This window comes from Hypanus sabinus, chromosome 7 (genome assembly GCF_030144855.1).
Source record: "Hypanus sabinus isolate sHypSab1 chromosome 7, sHypSab1.hap1, whole genome shotgun sequence".
Taxonomy (NCBI): Eukaryota; Metazoa; Chordata; class Chondrichthyes; order Myliobatiformes; family Dasyatidae; genus Hypanus; species Hypanus sabinus.
In genome coordinates this window covers 59,216,096-59,235,816 of record NC_082712.1, presented here as the reverse complement: position 1 = coordinate 59,235,816, position 19,721 = coordinate 59,216,096, and the positions used below count along the sequence as shown (strand labels likewise).

Below are 19,721 nucleotides of genomic sequence, written 5' to 3'. Positions count from 1 at the left end.
TGGCAGACAAAGTAAAAAAGCATGTTATTTAAATAGTGAGAGATCTCTGACAGCATTGCTGACCTCATCAACTCTGGAGAACTCCCATCCACTGCCGTCAAGCCCATAATTCACTTGTCCTGCGCTGCTGCTTCCTACCTCCTACCTAAAATCTAGAAACCTGACTGTCTGAGTAGGCCTATTGTCTCTGCCTGTTTCTGCCTTACTGAACTCATGTCCTCGTATCTCAACTCCATTCTATCCCCCTTGGTTCAGTCCCTTCCTACCTACATCTGCAACACTCAGCATGCTCTCAAAAACTATTGAAATCAACTCACAGGCCATGACCACCTCATTTTCATCATGGAGTCCAGTCCCTATACATTTCTATCGCCCTCAAGAAGGTCTTGAAGCTCTCTACTTTCTCAACAAAACAACCAACTAGCCTCCTCCATTTGACAGAACTGCTTCTTGCCCTCATCAGAACCGTGATCTCCCAGTGGCTACCCATTTTAATTTCACTTGCAATTCCCATTCCGATATGTCAATCCATGGCCTCCTCTACTGTTGTGTTTGAGGCCGCACTGAAGTTGGGGGAACAACATCTTGTATTCCGTCTGGGTAGCCTCCAACCTGGTGGCATGAATGTTGATTTCTCAAACTTCCAGTAATCTCCCCCCCCCCCCCCCATCCCCCTTACCATCGTCCTTTGCCTGCCCATCGTCTTCAGCTGGTGCTCATCCCCCTTTTGTTTCTTCCACAGCCTTCTGTCCTCTTCTCTTCCAGCCTTGTATCTTCCATCAATCAATTCCCAGCTCTTTACTTCACCCTTCCTTCTCCCAAATGCACCTATCACCTTGTGTTTCTTCTTCCCCTCTCCCCACCTTTTAAAATTTACTCATCTGTTTTTCTCCAGTCCCACTGAAGGGTTTTGGCCCAAAACATCAACTGTACTCTTCTCTATAGATGCTGCCTGGCCTGCTGAGTTCCTCCAGCATTTTGTGAGTGTGTTCCTTGACCTCACCAATTTGATTTTTTTTACCCCTTTCGGCTCCTCCACTCTCCAGATTCGAGGTAGCCATGGACACCTGCATGGGCCTCAACTTTACCTGCTTTTCATTGGCTACGTAAAACAGTCTACATTTCAAACCTTCCTTGGTAATGCTCCCCAGTTCTTCATCCGCTACATTGGCAACAGCATTGGTACTGATTCATGCACCCTTGTCAATTTCGTCAACTTTGCCTTCAGCTTCCACTTTGCCCTTAAATTCACTTGCTCCATTTCTGACAATTTCCTCCTCTTTTTCTTTCTCTGGAGACAAACTGTCTACCAACGTCTTTCACACTGAATCCATTGGTTTTCTTCCCACTCAGTCTCTTGTAAAAATACTATTCCCTTTTTTCAGTTCTGTCATCTCACCACTGATGCTGAATTCATCCACATCCCCTCCATCTCCTGGATATCTATGCTCACCCTATCTTCCTGACACCTCAACAGGGCTAGAGTTCCTCTTGTCCTAATTTACCAGCCCTGAGCCTCTGCATCCGATGTATCATTCTCTGAATCTTCTGCCATCTCCAAACAGATCCTACCACCAAACACATCTTTACCTCCTCCTCCCCCCTCCACTCTCTTCTTTCCACACGGATCGCTCTCCACATGATTCCCTTGTCTATATTCATCTCTCACCAGTCGTCTCCCTCCTGGCACTAATCCCTGCCCATTCACCTCCTCCCTCACCTCCATTCAGGACCTCCAAAAAGTCTGTCCAGGTGCAGCAGCATTTCATCTGCAAATCTGTTGGGGTTGTTTATTGTGCAGTGCCTATAGAAAATATTCTCCCCACTTGGAAGTTTTCATGTTTTATTGTTTTCCAACATTAAAACACAGTGGATTTAATTTGACTTTTTTTTAAAACAGAAAAAGATTCTTTCATATCAAAATGAAAACAGATCTCTACAAAGTGATCTAAATTAATTACAAATACAAAACACCGAATAATTGATTGCTCAAGTGTTCAGCCCTTTTACTATGACAAACCAAATCATAACTGGTGAAGCCAATTGGTTTTAGAAGTCATGTAATTAGTTAAATGGAGATCACCTGTGTGCAGTCACGGTGTTTCAGTTGATTGTAGTAAGAATACATTGTGTCTGGAAGGTCCAGCTGCTGGTGAGTCAGTATCCTGGCAAAAACTACACCACAAAGACAAAGGAACACTCCAAGCAACCCACAAAAAGGTTGTTGAAAAGCACAAGTCAGGAGATGGATACAAGAACATTCCCAAGTCACTGAATATCCTTTGAAGTACAGTTTAAGTCAATCATCAAGAAATGGAAAGAATATGGCTCAGCTGTAAATCTACCTGGAGCAGGCCGTCCTCACAAAGTGACCGTGCAAGAAGGGGGCTAGAGAGAGAGGCCACCAAGACACCTACGACAACTCTGGAGGAGTTACAAGCTTCAGTGGCTGAGATGGAGGAGATGTGCATCCAGCATCAGTGGCAGCTTTACGGGAGAGTGGCAAAGAGAAAGCCACTGTTGGGGGGAAAAAACACATGAAATCTCGGCTAGGGTTTGTCAGGAGGCATATGGGAGACATTGAAGTCAGCTGGAAGAAGCTTTTGTGGTCTGATTAAACCAAAATTGAGCTTTTTGGCCATCGGAGTAAATGCTTTGGCATAACCATTCAAACAAAGAACAATACAGCACAGTACAGGCCATTTGGCCCACAATGTTGTGCTGACCCTTGAACTCTGCCTCCCATATACCCCTCCACCCTAAACACCTCCATATTCCTACCATGAAGCATGGTAGTGACTGCACCATGCTGTGGGACTGCTTCACCGCAGCAGACTCTGGAAGGCTTGTGAAGGTAGAGGGTTAAAATAAAAATCAAAATCCAGAATAAGATGTTAATATCCCTCGTGCCTGTGGGCCATGAGCACTTGCTGGAGAACGACCTTGATGTTGGGAGTGGCACAGGGGTTTTCAAGTGGGCACCCTCCTTCCTCGATGTTTCATCAATTAGCACACAACATCTCCGGAGGGCTCAACGATGACTCTGGCACCTCCAAGTCACCCTCCGTTGTGTCTTCCCACTCTTGGAGCCCAGGAGAGGTCTTTTCGCTTGATCCAAAGCCAGCGACTGCTTCTTTCTGCCGTAGAGTCTGACCTAGTTCCTTCAGCGATCTGATGCTGGATGTGGCTATAAATCCCCTGCATCCCACTTCCGCAGGACAAACTGGTTTTCCAGCCGCGTCACTGGGCTTCAGCTGCTAGGTCTGCATAGTCTTGTGTTCCTCGGCTTCAGCCACTGAATCCTCCCATGGGGCTATGAGTTCCAGAAGGCAGTTGATCTGTAATGAATTGGACCAGAGAACCAAGTCTGGCCTAAGGTTGGTGACAGCAGTTTCTAGTGGAAAGGTGAGTTGCTTATTGACATTCACAGGCATTATCCAGTCATGGGCTGTGTTCATCTGTCCTGTTTCTGGCTTAGGAGGGAGATAAGTTGGTCTTTTCCCTGCCTCCTAGACGAATGCTGCTGGTGTCAGAGAGTTAATCATTCTAGGGGAAAAGGAGTTGGTTGCTATCCTCTTGGTCTCAATTGCTGCGGCCAGACTCTTCAGGACCTGGTTGTAACGCCACGTGTACCTGCCTTGTGTGAGGCTGGTTTAGCAGCTTGCCAGGATATGCCTGAGGGTTCCTGGAATCGGGCACAGGGCACAAGTTGGATCCTCACTGAACCACTGGTGAAGGGTTTTTTTTGTGTGAGGGAAGCTCATCCTATGAAGCCCTGATGAGAAAACTAAGTATGTTTGCTTCTGAATGAATGCAGCAAAATACAGGGAAATCCCGGACGAAAACCTGATGCATTCTGCCAGAGAACTGTGACTTGTTTTCCAGCAAGACAATGTCCCCGAGCATAAAGCCAAAGCTACAGGGGAATGGCTTAAAAACAGGAAAGCTCATGTCCTGAAGTGGCCAAGTCAGAGTCCAGACCACAATCTAATTGAGACTTTGTGGCTGGATGTGAAAAGAGCTGTACACTCACAATTCCCATGCAATCTGACAGAGCTTGAACAGTTTTATAACGAAGAATGGGGAAAAATTGCAGTGTCCAGGTGTGCAAATCTAATAGAGCTATCCTCACAGACTCAAGGCTGTAATTGCTGCCAAAGATAGATCTACTAAATACTGATTTGAAGGGGGTGAAAAATTATGCAATCGATTATTTTGTGTTTAATAATTCTAATAAATTTAGACCAATTTGTAGAAATTTGTTTTCATTTTGACATGAAAGGGTCTTTTCTGTTGATCAGTGTAAAAAAAAACAAATTAAATTCACTGTGATTCAATGTTGTAAAACAATAAAGCATGAAAACATAAAGTACACTGCAGATGCTGTGGTCAGCCAACACGTACAAACAAGCTGGAGGAACTCAGCAGGTCGGGCAGCATCTGTGGAAACGAGCAGTCAATGTTTCGGGCTGAGACCCTTCATCAGGACTGAAGGAGGGGTCAGGGGCCCCATAAAGAAGGTGAGGGGAGGGTGGGAAGGAGAATCAACACGTACAAACAAGCTGAATGAACTCAGCAGGTCAGGCAGCATCCGTGGAAACGAGCAGTCAGCGTTTCGGGCCGAGACCCTTTGTCAGGACTGAAGGAGGGGGCAGGGGCCCTGTAAAGAAGATGAGGGGGGGGGGGAGGTTGGAAAGGAGAATCAACATATACAAACAAGCTGGAGGAACTCAGCAGGTCCACCATTCAGGGCCCCAGACAGTCCTTCCAGGTGAGGCAACACTTGACTTGTGATTCTGTTGGGGTCATCTATTGCATCCGGTGCTCCCGGTGCGTCTTCCTCTACATCGGTGAGACCCGATGCAGATTGAGGACCGCTTTGTCGAGCACCTCCGCTCCGTCCATCACAACAGACAGTACCTCCCGGTTGCCACCCACTTCAACTCTGTCACATTCCCATTCGGATATGTCCATACATGACCTCCTCTACTGCCACGATGAGGCCAAACTCAGGTTGGAGGAGCAACACCTCGTATACCGACTGGATAGTCTCCAGCCCCTTGGCATGAACATCGAATTCTCCAACTTCCGGTAATTCCCTCCCTCTCCCTTCCCCCATCCCACCTTCACTCTGCCTCCTCTTCCAGCTACCTATCACCTCTCTCATGATTCTGCCTCCTTCTACTACCCATAGTGCTTTCCCCTTACATCCCTTCTCACCTCTCCTACCTATCCCCTCCCTGCTTCCCCTCCCCCACTCCTTGATCTTTCCTCCTACTGGTTTTTCACCTGGCACCTACTAGCCTTTTCCTTCCCACTCTCCCTCCACCTTCTCTATAGGGCCCCTGCCCCCTCCTTCAGTCCTGATGAAGGGTCTTGGCCTGAAACGTTGACTATTCGTTTCCACGGATGCTGCCTGTCCTGCTGAGTTCCTCCAGATTGTTTGTATAAAGCATGAAAGCTTCCGGGGGTTGGGAGCGGTGAATACTTTTTATAGTCATTGTAGCTGGTGCTCCTGCTACGGCCTTCTCTACATTGCTGACCCCCATCGTAAACTGGGGGACCACTTTATGGAGCACCTTTGCTCCTTTTGCCAAAAGCAGAATTTCCCAGTGACCAAACATTTAATTTCTCTGCCCATTCCCATTCCAATGTGTCGGTCCATGGCCTCCTCTTGTGCCATGATGAGGTCACCCTCAGTGTGCAGGGGCAACACCTCATTCTGTGTGGTTGGCCTCCATCCTGATGGCATGAGCATCGATTTTCCTTCTGGTTTAACAAAAAAAAAAATTCCCTCACCTTCCCCCTTGAGAGATGCCTCTTGCCTCTTCTCACCTACCTATCTCCTCCATCCTGGGTTCCTCCTCCTTCCCCTTCTCCCATGATCCACACTCCTCTCTGACCCTTTACCTTTCCCAACCACCTGGCTTTGCCTATCATCTATTTATTTCATATTGAGATACAGTGTGGAATTGACCCTCCCCCTCAGCCATCCCATTTGATCCTAGGCTAATCAAGGGATAATTTACAAGACCAATTAACCTACTAATCGGTACGTCTTTGGACTGTGGGAGGAAACTGGAGCATCTGGAGGAAACCCACAGGGTCACAGGAATTGAACCCCAGTCATTTGTACTGTAAGGCGTTGTGTTATCCACTATGCTACCTTACTACCCTAAAGCTTGTTCTTCTTGCCTCCCCCTTTCCCCCTCCCCCTGGCAATCTTTTGTTTGGGCGTTTTTCCCCTTCCTTTCCAGTCCTGAAGAAGGATCTCAGCCCAAAACCTCAACTGTAGATGTTGCCTGACCTGCTGAGTTCCTCCAGCATTTTGTATGTGTTACTCTGAATTTCCAGCACCTGCAGAGCTTCTTGTGTTTATAATTGATTAGGATCACATTAATGTTTATGGGAGCTTGCTGTGCATAACTTGGCTGTTAAAATTCTTTCATTACAACAGTGACTGCACTTCAAATGAAGCCTAATTAGCTATAAAGTGGATTTAGATTTCTTGAGCTGGTGAAAAGTGCTGTGTAAATAACTCTATTTGTTTGCCATTTTTTATTTATTGGCTTTGTTGTTTTGCCTCAAGGCTTATACAGTCATTAGTCTTTTAACTTTCTGTTTGATTGGAATTCAGAGGTTGCTAAAGCCTTGAGAGGTTTGACTCCGAGTAGGACTCTGTGTAAGATTTTAGGTTCTGGGGCTGAGAATGCATTCCCAGGTGGTACACTTGGCTGGCCTTCTCTGCTGTGCTCAACTGTTCTGCCAGCTCCCGTGGCCTTCACAAGCCATTGATTAATAATTAGAAGGAATCACTGATGATATCTGAAGGTTGCTGAGTTTTATGGAGAGTGCCATTCTAGCAAGTCCTGCATCATCATTGGCATTTAGGAAAGAAATGAGCTCTTAACTCCCATCTAATAACAGATTAAATTTGGCTTATTGCTACAAGGCTGACAGTGCTACAGGAAAATAGTAGCAATGGTGCAGAATCGGAATTGGGTTTAATATCAGTGACATGTTGTGCAGCAAAAGTATAGTGCAATACTTATAATTTATAGTTTATGTACAGTGTGTGTTATACTGCAAAAATAGTGAAGTAATGTTCATAATTCAATGTTCAGAAAATTGATGGCAGAGGGGAGAAGCTGTTTCTAAAATGTTGAGTGTGTGTCTTCAGGCTTCTCTACCTCTTCTCTAACTGCATAATAAGAAGAGAGCATACCCTGGGTGAGGGGCGTCCTTAATGATGGACATCGCCATTTTGAGGCATTCCCTTTTTGAAGACGTATTCGATGCTAGGGAGCCTAGTGCCCATGATGGAGCTCGCTGAGTTTGCAACCCTCTGCAGCTTTTCCTGATTTTGTGCAGTGGCTCCTTCATACCAGAGGGTGTTGTACCCAGTTTGAGTGCTCTCCATTGTACATCTATAGAAATTTGTTAGACCTTTGGTGACATATCGAATCTCGTCAAACTCCTAAGGAAATATAACCTCCATTGTTCCTGTTTCGTAACTATATTGGGAAATGAACCTGGTCAGGTGTCAGATCTCTCAGTGGGAGAGCATTTTGGAGATAGTGATCATAATTATTTCTCCTTTACTATAGCGTTAGAGAGAAAGATAGGAACAGACAAGTTAGACAAGTGTTTAATTGGAATAAGGGGAATTATAAGGCTCTCAGGCAGGAACTTGGAAGCTTAAATTGGGAACAAATGTTCTCAGAGAAAGGTATGGAAGAAATGTGGCAAATGTTCAGTGGATATTTGTGTGGAGTTCTGCATAGGTATGTTCTAATGAGACAGGGAAGTTATGGTAGGGTACAGGAACTGTGGTGTGCAAAGGCTGTAGTTAATCTAGTCAAGAAAAGCTTACGAAAGGTTCAGAGCGCTAGGTAATGTTAGAGATTCTAGAAGATTATAAGGCTAACAGGAAGGAGGAAATTAGGAGAGCCAGAAGGAGCCATGAGAAGGCCTTGGCAGGCAGGGTTAAGGAAAACCCCAAGGCATTCTACAAGTATGTGAAGAGCAAGAGGATAAGATGTGAAAGAATACGTACACATTGCTGGAAGAACTCAGCAGGTCAGGCAGCATCCGTGAGAAAAGAGTAGCCAATGTTTTGGGCTGAGACCCTTCATCAGGAATGGGGGGGGGGGGGGAAAGAGGGCCGGAGCCCAGTAATAGAGATAGGGGAGGGGTAGGGCCTAGAGGCGCCAGGTGGAAAACCAATCAGAGGAAAGATAAAGGGGGGAGGGGATAAGCATGAAAGAACTGTAGAGATAAAGAAGCAGAAAGTTGAAAAGGGAGAGAGGCAGAGAGGGACCTGGGATAGGGGGAGGGGGAGGGAATTACCAGAAATTGGAGAATTCAATGTTCATACCACCAGGCTGAAGGCTACCCAGACGGTATATGAGGTGTTGCTCCTCCAACCTGAGTTTGGCCTCATCATGGCAGTAGAGGAGGCCATGTATGGACATATCTAGATGGGAATGAGAGGCAGACTTGAAGTGGGTGGCAACCGGGAGGTCCTGTCTATTGTGACGGATGGAGCGTAGGTGCTCGACGAAGCGGTCCCCCAATCTGCGTCGGGTCTCGCCAATGTAGTGGAGGTCACACCGGGAGCACCGGATGCAATAGATGCTCCAGCAGACTCACAGGTGAAGTGTTACCTCACCTGGAAGGACTGTCTGGGGCCCGGAATGGTGGTAAGGGGGGAGGTGTGGGGACAGGTGTAGCATTTGCGCTTGCAGGGATAAGTGCCAGGTGGGAGTTCTGTGGGGAGGGACGTGTGGACCAGGTAGTCGCGGAGGGAACGATCCCTGCGAAAAGCTGAGAGGGGTAGGGAGGGAAAGATGTGCTTGGTGGTGGGGTCCTGTTGAAGGTGGTGGAAATTGCAGAGAATAATGTGTTGGATCTGGAGGCCGGTAGGTGAGGACAAGGGGAACCCTGTCCCTGTTGTGACGGGGTTAAGGGCTGAACTGTGTGAAGTGGAGGAGATGCGGGTGAGGGCATCTTTGATGAGGCCAGAAGGGAAACCATGATCCTGAAAGAAAGAGGACATTTGAGAAGTCCTGGAATGGAAAGCCTCATCCTGGGAGCAGATGCGGCAGAGACGGAGGAACTGGGAATAGGGAATAGCAGTTTTGCATTGGGCAGGGTGGGAAGAGGTATAGTCAAGATTGTTCTGGGAGTCAGTGGGTTTGTAGAAGATGTCAGTGGATAGTCTGTCTCCAGAGATGGAGACCGAGAGATCACGGGGAGAGAAGTGTCCGAGATGGACCAAGTGAATTTAAAGGGTGGGTGAAAGTTAGAGGCAAAGTTGATGAAATTGACGAGCTCAGCAGGAAGCAGCACCTATGTAGTCATCAATGTAGCAGAGGAAAAGTTGGGGAGTGCTGCCAGTATAGATTTGGAGCATAGACTGTTCCACATAACCCACAAAGAGGCAGGCATAGCTGGAGCCCTTGGCTACGCCCTTGATCTGGAGAAAGTGGGAAGAACCAAAGGAGAAGTTACTGAGAGTTAGAACAAGCTCCGCCAACCGGAGGAGTGTGGTGGTGCTGGGAAACTGGTGGGGTCTGTTATCCAAAAAGTAGCGGAGGGCTTTGAGGCCTTCTTGATGGGGGATGGAGGTGTATAAGGATTGAACATCCATGGTAAAAATGAAGCGGTTGGGGCCGGGGAATTGGAAGTTATTGAAGAGGTGAAGGGCATGGGATAAATCCAGGATACAGGTTGTATTTGAATTAACGCAGCATAAGAAGTGAAATGGATGATCTTGAAATTAGTATGACGTTGTGGCCATTTCTGAAACTTGGCTAAAGGATGGCTGCCTTTGGGAGTTAAATGTCCAAGGGTATACAGTGTATCGGAAAGATAGGTTAGTAGGCAGAGGGGGTGGTGTGGCCCTGTGTATAAGAAATAATAAATCATTAGAAAGGGATGACACAGGATTGGAAGGCGCAGAGTCTCTATGCATTGAGTTTAAGAAATGGCAAGGGTAAAAGGACCCTAATGGTAGTTGTATACAGGCCTCTAAACAGCAGCCGGTGTTCATCTGAAATTATTAACCTGCTCAGTTGAGGAAAGAACACCAGAGACACGAAATTACCTCTGAAACGGTTTTTATTCAGAGAGGAGTTCGCAGCCCGACGCACTTCGGGCGTAAGGTAGCCAACTCCCAATTTGTTGGTTCACAGAGGTCATACTTATACCCAAAAACGGGGCACTACATTCGCAAATATGGTTACCGATTCAAATTCATCAATTGATTGGCTATCGCATAGTTAAGCACGTGAAATACTCGGAATGAGCATAGACAGAAGCAAAGTACTTGGAATAAGTATAGACGCAAGCAAAACACTCGAAATATGTGTATAGCTCAGATACTTTGCCAAACACATTGTCTTGTGGTGGCAAGGTTCTCCTTTCCTTGTGGTTGCAATATCCTGTCTTGGCATTCTATTTTAGTTACCTGTTCCCTGTCCTCCTACACTTCTCCAATGACGTATCCTCTCCCTGGTCCTGTCTACATATTTTGCTACACTTACCCCTCGTCCCCCCTTCTACACCTACCCCTTACCCTCTTCACATTCTCACCGGGATGTGGATTACCAATCACAGCAAGAGATAGAAAAGGCATGTCAGAAGCGCGATGTCATGATAATCGTTGGGGATTTTAACATGAAAGTGGATTGGGAAAACCAAGCCTGTACTGGACCTCGAGAGAGAATTTGTAGAATGTCTAAGGGATGACTTTTTAGAACAGCTTTTTGTTGAGCTTACTAGGGGATCGGCTGTGCTGGATCGGGTGTTTTGTAATGATCCAGATGTGATAAGAGAGCTTCAGCTTAAGGAACCCTTATGGAACAGTGATCGCAACATGATCGAGTTCACTTTGAAATTTGAGAAGGAAAAATAAATTCCAGTATGTTGTTATTTCAGTTATTTGAGGAAATTACAATGGCATGAGAGGGGATCTGGCCAAGGTTGACTGGAAAGGGACACTAGCAGGAAGGGCAGCAGAGCAGCAATGGCTGGAGTTTCTGTGAAAAATTAGGGAAGTGCAAGACAGGTATTTCAACTAAGAAATATTGTAATGGAAGGACACTACCATGGCTGACAAGTGAAGTCAGAGCTAAAGTAAAAGCCAAAGAGAAGACATACAAGGAAGCCAAAGCTAGTGGAAAGATAGAGGATTGTGAAGCTTTTAAAAACTTGCAGAAGGGAATTAAGAAGGTCATTAGGAAGGAAAAGATGAATTATGAAAAAAAGCTGGTGACTAATATCAAAGAAGATACTAAAAGCTTTTTTTTAAGTATATAAAGGGTAAAAGAGAGTCAAGGGGAGATATAAGACCATAAAACATTGGAATTAGGCCATTCAGCCTATTGAGTCTGCTCTGCCAATCCATTACAGCTGATCTATTATCCCTCTCAACCCCATCCTCCCATCTTCTCCCCATAACCTTTGACTCCCTTACTAATGAAGAACCTATCAATCTCCGGTTTAAATACACTGAGTGACTTGGCATCCAAAGTCGTCTGTGGCAATGAGTTCCACAGATTCATCTCCCTCTCCTTAAGAAATTCTTCCTTACCTCTATTCCAAAAGGATGCCCCTCTGTTCTGATACTGTGTCCTCTGGTCCTTTGCTCCCCCACTATATAGGACCAATAGAAAATGACACTGGAGATATTGTAATAAGAGACACAGAGATGACAGGAACTGAATGCGTATTTTGTATTAGTCTTTACAGTAGAAGACATCTGCAGTGTACCGGACATTCAGGCGTGTCAGGGAAGTGAAGTATGTGCAGTGAAAATTACAGCTGAGAAGGTGCTCAGGAAGCTTAATGGTCTGAGGGTGGATAAATCTCTTGGACCTGACGGAATGCACCCTCGGCTGCTAAAGGAAGTAGCTGGAGAGATTGTGGACTCATTATGATCTTTCAAGAGTCGAATGATTCTGGCATTGTTTTGGCTGACTGGAAAATTGCAAATGTTACTCCACAATTGAAGAAGGGTGGGAGGCAGCAGAATAGAAACTATAGACCTGTTAGCCTGACATCAGCGGTTGGGAAGTTGTTGGAATCACTTGTTAGGGATGAGATTACGGAATACCTGGAAGCACATGACAAGATGGGCCAAAGTCAACATGGTTTCTTGAAAGGAAAATCTTGAAAGGAAAACCTGCTGCCATTTTTTTGAGGAAATTACAAGCAGGGTAGACAAAGGAGATGCTGTAGACGTGTGTACTTGGATTTTCAGAAGGCCTTTGACAAGGTGCCGCACATGAGGCTGCTTAACAAGATAAGAGCCCATAAAATTACAGGGAAGTTATCCTATTCTGACTGGCTGCTGGTTACCAGTGGAGTTCCACAGGGGTCGGTGTTGGGGCCGTTGCTTTTTAAGATATATGTCAGTGATTTGGACTATGGGATTAATGGATTTGTGGCTAAATTTGCTGATGATACAAAGATAGGTGGAGGAAAAGGTTCTGTTGAGGAAAGTGAGAGCCTGCAGAGAGACTTAGATAGTTTAAGGGAATGGGCAAAGAAGTGGCAAATGAAATACAATGTTGTAAAGTGTGTGGTCATACACTTTGGTGGTAGAGGTAAATGGGAAGAGTACTATTTAGATGGGGAGAGAATTCAAAATGCAGAGATGTAAAAGAACTTGGGTGTCCTTGTGCAGGATACCCTAAAGGTTGAATCAGTGGTGAAGAAGGCGAATGCAATGTTGGCATTCATTTCTAAAGGTATAGAATATAAGAGCAGGGATATGATGATGAGACTCTATAAGGCACTCATGAGACCACCCTTGGAGTATTGTGTGCCGTTTTGGGCTCTTTATTTTAGAAAGGATATATTGACATTAGAGAGGGTTCAGAGAAGATTGAGGAGAATGATTCCAGGAATGAAAGGGTTACTGTATGAAGAACATCTGGCAATTGTTGGGCTGTATTCCCTGGAGTTCAGGAGAATGAGGGGGGATTTCATAGAAACATTCCAAATGTTAAAAGGCCTGTACAGATTAGATATGGCAATGTTACTTCCCATGGTATGCGAGTCTAGGACAAGAGGACACAACTTCAGGATTGAAGGAAGTCCATTTTGAACAGAGAGGCGGAGAAATTATTTTTGTCAGATGGTGGTAAATCTGTGGAATTTGTTGCCACGAGCGGCTGTGGAGGCCAAGTCATTGGGTGTATTGAAGGCAGAGATAGGTTCTTGATTAGCCAGGGCATCAAAGGGTATGGAGGGAAGGCAGGGGAGTGGGGATGACTGGAAGGACTGGATCAGCCCATGATTGGTGGAGCAGACTCAATGGGCCAACTGGCCTACATCTGCTCCTATATTTTCTGGTGTTATGATCTGGACAGTGAAGATGTATACATCAGGATAGCCTTCATTGACTACAGTACAGTATTCTATACCATCATCCCCTCAAAACCAATCAATAATCTTCAAGACTTGGCTTCAGTGCCTCCTTGTGCAACTGGATCCTGGATTTACTCATTTACAGACCTCAGTCAGTTTGGATTGGCAACAATAACCTCCACGTTCATCTTCCCAGGTGCACCACACGTCTGTACACTTAGCCCCCACTCTACTCACTGTACACTTTTGTGAGGCTAAGTACAAACAGGTTGGTTAAACCCAAAGGCAACTGCTGTGGATCAGCACATCTTTCAGAAATGTAGAGATGGATGTTTCTGTTCATAAAGGTAAGCTTAGAAACTGTGAACAAACCATTTGTATCCCCAAGGGAAATCCCAAGAAGAGGAGATAGAGTTGGAGGTTCTGCTTGGTACTTTTACCGTAACCATCTGAGGAAGCTTTTTGCCAAGAGGAATGTCTAAAGAGCTTCTGTCTATTGGAGGGAGCAGTGAAGACAACTGTGTCTTCATTTGTGTCAGATGAAGAGAGATACAAGTCTGTGGAGGGAATTCATAAACAACGTGCTGGGAATAAAATGGTAAGTTTTATTTAAAATTCAAGCACATTTGACATAGAGCAAGATATTTGTGATTTAACCTACAATCCTGGACTTCTGTTCTTTGAGCCTTTTGGTAAGGACAAAATCTCAGTGTCCACTGCATCACATTTGATCTCTGTCAAAGGTTGAATTCAAGTTCCACATTAGCATAGACTTTGGCCTTGATAATCTCTGTACACCTGGATCCTTGATTTCTTCACTTGCGTCTCCTAGTCAGTTCTGATTGGCAAGAACATCTCCTCTACAATCACCACAGCTGCACCACAAGATTCGACTTGCTTTATACTTATGACTGTGAGGCTAGGTACAGCTCCAATATCATATTTAAGTTTGCTGATGACGCAACTGTTGTTGGCCGAATCAAAGGTGGTGACTAATCAGCATATAGCGGGAGATAGAAAATGTTGCTGATTGGTGTCACAGTGATAACCTCTCACTCAGTGTCAGCAAGACTAAGGAGCAGGTTATTGACTTCAGGAGAAGGAAACCTGAGATTGATTCAGCCAGTCCTCATCAGGAAGTCAGAAGTGGAGAGGGCCAGAAACTTTAAATTCTTTGGCATTATTTCAGAGGATTTGTCTTGGTCCAGCATGTTACAAATAAGTCATAGCAGCACCTTTTTGGGAAGATTCAGCATGTCATCTAGAACTTTGACAGACTTGCATAGTTGTGTGGTGGAGAGTATTATGAATGCTTGCATCATGGCCTGCTATGGAAACACCAATGCCCTTGAGTGGAAAAGCCTACAAAAAGTAGTGAATACATCCCAGTCCATCACAGGCAAAGCCCTCCCCACCATTGAGCACATCTGTATCAAGGACTGTGGCAGGAGAACAGTATTCATTGTCAAGGAACCCCATGGACAAATGTCAGTATGGGAATGGGAAGTGGAATTAAAATGGCTGAGCACCTGGACATCCTGGTTGTTACAGCTGACAGAATGAAGATGGTCCCCCAGTCTGCGTCAGCTATCAGCTATTGTATATAGAGGAGGCCGCAACAGAAGCATTGGATATAATAAAAATCCCAGTGGATTGAGGTTACCTGCAAAGGCTGTTTAGGACCCTGAATGATGGTGAGGTAGGAGACATGGGACAGGTATAACACAGCATATTTGCAGGGATAAATGCTTAGAGAGTGATTGAGGAGGTCCAAACAGACAAGAGAGTCACAGGGAAAATTCTTCCTGTGCAAAGTGGAGAGGAGAAGGGAAGATGTGCGCTGTTCGTGGGATCCCATTGGAGATGATGGAAGTAGCAGAGAATGATACACTGGATATGAATGCTTGTGGGGTGGTAGCTGAAACCATTTCGCTGATACGTTAACCCTATCCCAGTTACACTGGGGAAAGGGAGATAGTGTGAAGGTGGATGTGTGAGAAATGGAGTAGATGCTAGTGGGGCTTGCATTGATAGCAGTAGAGGGGAAACCCTGTTGTAAAGAGGATATCTTGGATGTCCTGCAATGGAAAGGCGTATCATGAGAGTGGATGAGAAGGAGATGATGGAAATGAGAGAAGGGATAGTGTAAGAAGAGATGTCCTCACCTTATCTCTTGCAAGGATGCAAGAAAAATATGGGCAAATTGTGCACAGTTTTTTCAAGAACACAATTAGAACAAAGTCAATTTTAATGCAAAATATTCAGAGTAGTCATAGTACTGTACTGCTAAACGGTGGTGGTAATTAGTCAAGTCACTTTTTACTGTCATTTCGACCATAACTGCTGTTACAGTACACAGTAAAAACGAGACAGCGTTTTTCAGGACCATGGTGCTACATGAAGCAATACAAAAACTATACTGAAACTAAGTAAAACACCGCAAACTACACTAGACTGCAGACCTACACAGGACTGCATAAAATACACAAAACAGTACAGGCAATACAATAAGTACTAGGCAGTACAAAAAAGACAGTAGGCACAGCAGAGGACAGTATGTTGGTGTCAGTCTAGACCAGGCATGGGCAAACTACAGCCCGGGGGCCATATGCGGCCCGTTAAGCTTTTTAATCCGGCCCGCAGAACTTGATGAAATTATATTAATAAACCTTTTTAACGTTTTTTCCCCGCAATTCTGGCGTTTTCCCAATAGATGACGCACTCTATATACATTGACCTTTGTTGAGGTGCAGCGTATTACTCCACATTTGCGCTTTACTCTTTGTTCGGCTCGACCTATTTGTGTGAACAGGCGTTCAGCGTCATGAACATCAACAAAGCCAGCCACAGATCCAAGTTAACTGACCAACACCTCAGATCCATCCTGAGAATCACCACAACAAAACTAAATCCAGACTTTGATGCGCTGGCTAAAAAGGGAGACCAACAACACTGTTCCCACTGAAATTAAAAATAAGTTTCTTCGTTGTGTTATGTAAAAAATGCATTTGAAAATATTTTTTTCAATAAGCCTTCCATGTTACATGTCATTTCTGTTAAGTGATGGACATGAGTAGTGCGCAGGTGCACGTACGTTCTCAAAATAAAAAATGCGCTCCAGATCAAATAACGCGCTCTGCATACTGGCGCGCTTTCACTGTTCTGTCCTTGTGCTGGTCGTTGTTGAGTTTTGGCACAGGGGACAATTGAATAAGAAGGAGCAGGACAAGTAGTCCTGCATCTCCTACCGTTTTTGAAATAAAGACAGTCAGGAGGAGAGTGATGATGATAATATCTTGAAGGATAACAGAATTTTCAGTGCTTTAAAATAATAACTGTTACTATTAAAAAAGCTGTATTTTATTCATTTAATTTTCAGTGTTTCAAAAGTCATTTCAATAAATAGCTAAATACCATGGGACTTCAAAGACAGATATTTTGTTGTAATGCATTTGTTCATTTTCAATTGAAATTAAAGCACATGTTTTCTACATATCCCATGATATTTTATTTTCTCTTATGAGGTGTATTACCAAAACACTCCGTCCATCTGCTCCTGGTCCGGCCCCCCTGTCAAATTTTAGAACCCTTTGTGGCCCACAAGTCAAAAAGTTTGCCCACCCCTGGTCTAGATGCTGGGAAATGAGGTTTTTGCTAGTTGGTTCAAGAGCTGAATGGTTGAAGGGAAATAGCTGTTCTTGAACCTGATGGTGTGGGTCTGCAGGCTTTTGTAATGTCACAACAAGATACCAGGAACAGGATGATGGGAATCTTTGATGGATGTTCCCTTCTTTCGGCAGCACCTCATGTAGATAATATTCCTATGGTGGGCGGAGGGGTGTGGATGGTACTTCCCCATGTAATGTACTACTCAGTTGTACATTCTTTTTAAGGGTTCAAAGTAAAATTTATTATCAGAATACAGACAGTACATGTCACCACGTGTGACCCTGGGATTCTTTTTCCTGTGGGCATACTCAGCAAACCTATAGAGCAGTAACTAAACTGGATCAATGAAAGAGCAAGAGCATAGAAGGCGACAAACTATGCAAATACAAATATAAATAAGTACCAATAAGTAATGAGAGCATGACATAGCAAGATAAAGATTCCCTAAAGGCAGATCATTGGTTGTGGGACTGTCTCAACAGATGAGTGTAATTGCCCGCTTGTGTTCAAGAGCCTGATGGTTGAGGGGTAGTGACTGTTCTTGAACCTGGTGGTGTGCGTCCTGAGGCTCCTGTACCTGCTACCTGATGTCAGCAGCGAGAAAAGAGCCAGGCCTGGGTGGTGAGGATCTTTGATGATGGATGTTGCTTTTCTACTACGGCATTTCATGTAGATGTGCTCAATAGTTGGGAGGGTTTTACCTCTGGTTTATTGGGCCAAATCCACTACCTTCTGTAGGATTTTTGCACTGGTGTTCCCGCACCAGGCCGAAATGCAGCCAGTCTTTACTTTTATTTTTACTTTATTCAATATCTTTGTTAATAATGCTGTCCCTGACTGAATGTCACATCATTAAAGATTTTCCTATTCTGTTAACTTTATATTTTCTTTCAGCTGAAGAGGAGGATTCCCGTTCAGTGTCATTCCCCCACTTACTTCCTTGCAAACCCGTGCCCCCTCTCGTGTCCCTCATTTCCCCACTAATTCTCGTTCTGCTCTGACCGGGGATAAAAGAACAGCCAATTAATCCACCTGCAGTCCTGTCAAGGTGGGAGGAAACCGGAACACACCTGTGGAATCAACATACTCAGATTCAAGATTGGAGTTTATTTGTCAGGTGTGCAAGGAATGCAGCGGAATTTGTCGTTTGCATTAACGACCAACACACCCGAGGGTATGCTGGGGGCTGCCCACAAGTGTCGCCACACATTCCAGCTCGAAGGTGGCATACCCTCAAAACTTGTTGAACTCTTGGAGTATACGTGCAGACTCCGCACAGACAGCACTCAGGATCAAGATTTAAACTGGTATTGTGTGGTAGCAGCACTGCCTTCTGGACCATTATGCCACCTGAAGAATTTACCAACTTCCCCTTAAACCAGTAACTGCCTCTGTGATGCTTTCTTACAGATTCGCCAAATATCAAAGCTATCTTTGACATTTTAAGTAATTCCAGTGTTTCTTGCATTGTATATTTTCATTAGATCTTTACTTAAACTTTGGCACAAGAAAAAACCATCCATGAAACAGGCCAAACTTGATGAAGGCTGCTTCATGATCACGTGAGCATCTCAAGGACTGCTCTATAATCATTCAAGTTTGTAAGGGTTGTTATATTATTATGTCACAAGCATCGGAAAAAGTGCTGTTCACTTCAGTCACAAGGCTGTTCTTTGATTGCATATGTATTGTAAAGTTTGGAAAATTCCACTGACTATCCTAGAAGTTGCTCAGGACTCAGGGTACAGTTGTGCCTAACAAGGACTGTCTATGTTCGTTGCACAGTTTTGCTACCCATTGTAAGAGGCATTCTGTGACCAGCAGTGCTGCAGTGGTTTCAATTTGATAATATTGAGGATAGTTTTGGTTTCGAGGGACTGAGGAGTTAACCGGGCTGGTTAGTTGTTGGGAGATGCTGTTAAGGCACATGGTTTAATTCAGTATTGGAACGTAGAACAGACTAGCACAGGAAGGAGCGCTTTGGTCCGCATGTTTCTGCTGATCAAGATGGCAGATTAAACTAATCCCATCTGCCTGCTCGAGGTTTATAATTCCTCCATTCCCTCTCCATTCATGTGCCTATCTAAAAGGCTCTTAAATGTTTCTATATTTCATGCATCCATTACATCCCCTGACGGCATCTACCACTGAGTTTCAAAATAAACTTGCCTTACATATTTCTTTTAAATGATCTCCCTCTCCTTAAATCTTTTGATGGCATGGTGGAAATGTGTCTCAACCAAAGAAGGTGTAAGGCACTCCTTCTCTCCGCTAGCCTGTAGGTCACACTTGGACAAGGTGTAGCACCTGCTTATCGCCCCCCCCCCCCCACCGATCAGAGTCACGTAAAGCCATGGGGTTAGTTGGTGAACAGCTGGTGTATATCATAAGTACTGATTACATGACCACTGATGCCAAGCAGACAATCTCTGAAGAGTATTGATAATGGCTGGGGTCACCTGTCTTGAGAAGGCAATGGCAAATCACTTTTGTATAAAATCTGCCAAGAACCAAGAACAGTCCTGGTCATGGTAAGACTACGATGTTCGCCATGTCATGTGATATGGTACAGAACGATCGTTTGTTAAACCTGTAATCACAAGTGCAACATAATTCATTCCATCCGCTCTGTTGATACAGGCAGTCCCCACGTAAGAGCTGTTTCCAGCTCTCGT

General features: G+C 44.8%; 1 protein-coding gene across 7 annotated transcripts in view; it reads left to right on the top strand.

Annotated features, from left to right (window-relative positions):
• LOC132396800 (amyloid-beta A4 precursor protein-binding family A member 1-like) overlaps window positions 1–19,721 on the top strand; it is a 198,926-nt gene that overhangs the window by 32,201 nt on the left and 147,004 nt on the right. The gene's annotated exons all lie outside the window — the stretch shown is intronic.